The following is a 5,999-nucleotide window of genomic DNA, read 5'->3' as shown; positions in this document are numbered from 1 at the left end:
GTGATGGATGATAACTAGACTTGTTATGGCGATCATTTCACAGTGCATACAAATATCAAATCAGTATATTGTATGCCTGAAACCAATGCAATCGTTATATGTCGATTATATCTCAATAAAAATAAATCAGTGACAAATAAATAAGAAACTATACCATACAATGGAACATTTTGAAACCATAAGAAGGAATGAAGTACTGATTCATACTACAACATGATGAACTTTGAAAACGTTATGCTAAGTAAAATAAGGCAGACACATAAGGCCATATGTTGTATGATTACTTACATGAAGTGTCCAGAACAGGCAAATCCGCAGAGAGAGAACATACATTTGAGGCTTCCAGGAGTTGCAGAGAGAGGGAGAAATGGGGAGAGAAGAGGTAGGAGATTTATTTGGGAGGATAAAACTTCCAGAATTAAACAGTGATGGTTGTACTTTTTAAATATGCTAAAAACTGCTGAATCATACCTTTTAATACGGTATATTTTATAGTATGTGAATTACAGCTCAATAAATTATTTTTAAAAGACTATACCAATATAGGAAATGTTTACAACATGATGTTGCAGAGAAAAGTAAGGAATAAAATTATATAAACAATATAGGCTGCTTAAATAGATCTCAGAGAGGATAGCTGACATCATAAAGCTTACTTGTTTTTTTCATACCATATCCATGCTCATTTCAGAGGAAAAAAAGAAACTTCTGCTAATTTCTGCCTGTTAGTAGAAAATTAGTTCTTCATCAGAGTAATAATATTCCTAAACTTGCCTAATTTCTAGAGATATTGATACTACCTAAAATTAAAAAACCATGTGTCTGAGGCTTGAGTTTTATTTTAGTCAATAAAACATCTTCAGGGCACTTGGGTCGCTCAGTCGGTTCAGCTCTGGACTCTTGATCTCACGGTTCATGAGATCAAGCCTTACATGGGGGCTCTGAGCTGACAGCCTAGGGCCTGCGTGGGATTCTGTCTCCCCCTCCCTCTGCCCCTCTCCTGCTAGTGCTCCCTCCCTCTCTGAAAATAAATATATAAACTTAAAAAAACAGAAATTCTGAGGGCACCTGAGGGTCTCAGTCAGTTAAGTGTGCCACTCTTGATTTCCACTCAAGTCATGACCTCACAGTTTGTGGGATCAAGCCTCACATAGGACTCTGTGCTGACAGTACAGAGCCTGCTTAGGATGCTCTCTCTCCCTCTCTCTTTCTGCCCTTCCCCCGTACATGCTCGCTCACTCTCTCTCTCTCTCTCTAAAATAGGTAAACATTAAAGAAAAATTCCTATGTAGACGATCATATCATTAAATAAATAAATGAAAGCTCTTCATTTTATCTTTTTTAAGTTTTATTTATTTATTTTTGAGGGAGAGACAGAGAGAGTGAGTGGGGGAAGGGCAGAGAGAGAGGGAGAGAGAGAGAATCCCAAGCAGGCTCTGCGCTGTCAGCACGGAGCCTGACACAAGTCTGGAACTCACACACCGTGAGATCGTGACCTGAGCCGAAACCAAGAGTCGGACTCTTAACCAACTGAGCCACCAAGGCGCCCCTTCATTTATTTTTTTAAAATTAAAGTGGTAGTCAAAGACTGCTTCTCTTTTTAAAATTATTTATTTATTTTTTTATTAAGTAAACTCTACCCACAACATGGGTTTCAAACTCACGATGCTGAGATCAAGAGTTGCATGCTCTACTGACTGAGCCATCCAGGTACCAAATACCTTCATTTTAAAAGAACATTTCCATTGAAACAGTTCTGTCAGAAGCTTTCCAATGCATCATAGTTGGTAGCTGCCGACAGAAGAAATATTTGGACAGAGATTTCCAGGAATCACAGAGCAAAACCATTCATGCAGTGACATGAAGAACTGACAAGTGAACCAACAGCACGGTTCACGTTACTTCATCAGAGTTTGTTGAGACGTCATTAAACTCCCAGATAGGCTTCAGACTTATCCCCAAGCACTCATTTCCTGGGAGTGAGTTGATAGGTTTAATTTTTCTGTGTGATTTTAAGAATTCAAGATATAGCCCAATGGATAAGAAAATGAATTTTAAGTACAAAATGTAAATTTCTCTAGGAACTGTTTTTCTATGTATTACTCTTTATGTGTGTTTCATTTACTACTTGGTTAGTAAATAAACTTTCATTGTTTAAATCAGTAAGGATAATATTCTTCATCAGAGATGCGCTCTATCTGGATTCAGATCCCAAATTCATCCTTGTGTAGCTGCACTTTGATCATGTACTTAACTTCAAGTTCTCAAGTTTCCTGATCCATAAAATGGGCAGTTATTCCTTTGAAGAATGCACATACACACATAAATATACTCTGTGTGTGTGTGCAGTTTCTTTGCATGGTGTGTATTCTTTTCCTTTGGGGGAAATAGATGTATATATTCACTTCTTTAAACCATTTAAAACTATGACAGGGAAAAGCACTAGTCGAAAAAAGAGACAAAAAATAGACTCTTAAATACAGAGAACAAATTGGTGGTTGTTGGGAGTGGGGGGTGGAGGCAGGGAGGACAATGGGTGAAATAGACAAAGGAGATTAAGAGTACATTTATTTATCTTGAACACTAAGAAATGTATAGAATTGAATCATTCTATTGCCCACTTGAAAGTAATATAACACTGTATGATAACTGTACTTGAATAAAAAAAGGAACAAAACGTTAGTTATAGGTTGGGGGTAAGAGAGTCCCTAGAGAAAATAAGAAGTATACGCAATGCTGAATGAGAACATCTGTCAAGGCAGAAGGCCTAGAGTACGTAGCAAATGAATACGGTAGAGATGTCCTGTGGAGAGAAGAAAAAGAACCTCCAGGTAGGGTAGAACCTCCAGCTAGGAGGACCCAGATCCCAGTGTCCTGACTATTCCTCTACTTACCAGACACATACAAATGAGAATATTCAAAAACTTGACTCAAACCAGCCCCAAGGTCAAACGTCTTCATGAATACACCCTGAAGTCCTAGGGCTTGTCTCTGATTCCTTTGGCATCACTAAATCATCCAAGAACCAGTAAAGAGTTTCATAAGGGCTCTTGGGTGGCTCAGTCTGATAAGCCTCTGACTTCAGCTCAGGTCATGATCTCATGATTCATAAGTTCAAGCCCCAGTCCAGCTCTGTGCTGACAAATCGGAGCCTGGAGCCTGCTTCAGATTCTGAGTCCCCCTCTCTCTCTGCCCCTCCCCAACTCATGCTGTGTGTGTGTCTCTCTCTCTCAAAAATAAAAATAAACGTTAAAAAAATTTTTTTAAGTTTCATAAACTTCCTCTTCCTTTTCTCTCCTCTCTCCCTTTGTTTTCCTCTAAATGTGTAGAATATAATGAAACACCTTTTAAGGAAACTCAGAGTCTCTGCCTTTGCATTCTCAATGGTCTTTGTACAGAACTGACTTTCGAGGTGGAAACAAAAAGGAATCTTAAGTAAAGTTTAGTTTTAAAACTTCAAACCCGGTAGCACGGGATCACCACTGCACAGCTACAGCAGCTGCAGGTGCAGGAGGTGGTGAACTCCACAGTGCAGGGTCTGGAGAGACAGAACTTCCAGAAGGTGCAGTGTCCACTGTTGTGAGGACTGCCAGGTGGCCATGCAGCAGGTGCACCAGTGCAGTGAGTGCTGCCATATGCCTCCGGCTCAAGCCCAGGCCCTGGTGACCAGTGAGTTGGAGAAGTTCTAGGACTGCCTGGCCTGGTGCACCATGCATTGCATCAACAAAGCCAAAGATTCAATAGATGCGGGAAGTAAAGAGCTTCAGGTGAAGTGGCAGCTGGAGAGTTATGTGGCCAAGTGTGTGGATGACCACATGCACTGAGAAGATGAAGGAGTTTCTCCTGTCCATTTGGAAATAGAAGTCTTTGCAATGGCCATTGGAGTGGACAGCAGGAATCTATTTAAAAAGAGAAATGGGGGGGGGGGGCGCCTGGGTTGCTCAGTGGGTTGAGCATTGGACTCTGGCTCAAGTCATGATCTTGAGGTTCGTGGGTTTGAGCCCTACGTCAGGCTCTGTGCTGACAGCTCACAGTCTGGATCCTGCTTCAGATTCTGTGTCTCCCTCTCTCTCTGTGCCCCTCCCGCACTCATGCTGTCTCTCTAAACAAACAAACAAACATTAAAAAGAGAAATGGGAGCTTTGGTCCTTCAAGTGAATTTATGAGGAAATTAGGGATGGTAGCAAGTTTGAGGCATGTGTCACTTTGCTCCAGACACTGGTTCCTTTATGTTTCAACCCTAGAAAGTGAAATGAGAAACACTGGTGCTAACATTTGGGACAGAGATAGCATAGAGAGTTTTTGGTAGCCTAAATTTCACATGCTTGTCCTGAAACTAGGGATCTCAGTCGTGCCAAGCCAGAGCCCTCCAAGGTTCCAGATCTTTCTTAGTATACAGGTACCAACAGGCTGGTGGGTTCCTCTAACCTTCCTATGATCTGGTGGTCTGAGCAGAAGTGCTTCTGTTTGTTGCCAACCTCCTGTTTATCAGAAGGATCTCTAAATCATTTTCCATAAGCTGATAAAATGCATGGGGTCACAAATGTAGAAGGGAAAAAAGGTTTCTTGGTCTTTGCTTTGCTTGGTTTTGTTTTATATACAAGGACTTGAAGTTGATTTAAGATGCAGAGTTGGGAGAGGTAGTTTGGATAAGAACTTTGAACCGTTCTTGTGGATATCTGTTTCTGACCATCAACTGTGGATATGCATTTCTTAACATACACATTACACCTTTCAGCTAGGAGACCCTGCAAAACCAAGAGAGGCGATGTTACACTGGGTATGGGAAGCCACCTTCCCTCTCTCTGGCTGCCATGGTGGGCCGTGAGGCTATCTACAGCAGAGCGACAGGACAATCTTGCCGTGACACTCCCCCTTGAAGGGAAGGGGGGTTTTGGCTGCCCTATATACCAGTATCCAAGAATGATCATTGAAGGAGGAACTGTTGCCTTCTTAAGAGAATTATTAAGTACCGGATTTGGGAAAACCTGGTTTTTATAGAACAGAATGGAATGAAAGCCTACACTCAGTATTGCTTATTTTGCCCCCTGAAATAACAAAACCCTGATGAAACAATCTCTTGGCAACAGGAAGGTCAAAGGAGAAACAGTAGGCAACTCAGGGGTGAGCTGTGATTCCTTTAAAGCAAAAGGGGGCAACCTCCCCCATTACCAAATGCCACTTTTGCCTGGGGCCTTTGCAGCAAGCAGTGTTCCTGCCCCAGCTCTAGCACCTTTTCATTTTGATAAGCACCTTATTGTCTTTTTACCAACTTATTACTTGAAATGGTAATATAGCCTGTGTTTGGTGATTCAAGGCCTTGATCTATTTTCCTAGTGGTTCAGTTTTTAAAAAATGAATAAGGTTTACTTTTTCCTCCAAAAAAAAAAAATTCAAAACCAATGCAGTTGTCATGAGTATTGAATGCAATGATTTATTTGAAGTACTTAGCAGGATGTATAAACATCCAACTAATGCTAGTTGTTGTTGTTAGTTTTTGTACTATGCTCAGGGTATTAACTGACCTCCTGGTTCCCTGAAAAAAATAAGTCCCCCATCATACGGAAGTCACTTACTCTCTTTGCATTAGATATATGAGAAAGTATTTTTCTTTTCCTGTTCAAAACCCTAGGGAAATTAACTCCTTTAGGTGGGTTATGGAAGTCTAGAGTCTCAGATACAAAGACTCCTTCTAGTAGAGATTTAAGACGTTATTTACCTCTATTGAAAACTTTGTTAGTAATGTAAAATCCATTTATACAAATGCAAGTCTTTTGCCTGGACACAGGATGGAAAAAAAAATGTCATATTATTATTATGTATTATAAATACGCAAATCTATTTTACTAGCTTTGTGGTTTCTTTGAAGTGATTTTTAAATATACTGAGAAAACTTTTTCCTTTCTATAGACTCATAAATATATAACACTCAGGTACTCATATGGTGTATTATTTATGGTTAAATTTATGATAGGATTATCCTTTCATTGCTTCCTTGT

General features: G+C 40.2%; 1 pseudogene; it reads left to right on the top strand.

The window, feature by feature from the left end:
• The first annotated feature begins 2,798 nt into the window (after positions 1-2,798).
• On the top strand, positions 2,799-3,861 carry LOC109270261 (protein FAM136A-like; annotated as a pseudogene).
• Positions 3,862-5,999: the final 2,138 nt, after the last annotated feature.

Source organism: Panthera pardus, unplaced genomic scaffold (genome assembly GCF_024362965.1).
Source record: "Panthera pardus isolate Hobbes unplaced genomic scaffold, ASM2436296v1 HiC_scaffold_6, whole genome shotgun sequence".
Classification (NCBI taxonomy): Eukaryota; Metazoa; Chordata; class Mammalia; order Carnivora; family Felidae; genus Panthera; species Panthera pardus.
The sequence above is the reverse complement of the archived record's forward strand: the minus strand, read 5'-3'. Positions and strand labels throughout refer to the sequence as shown.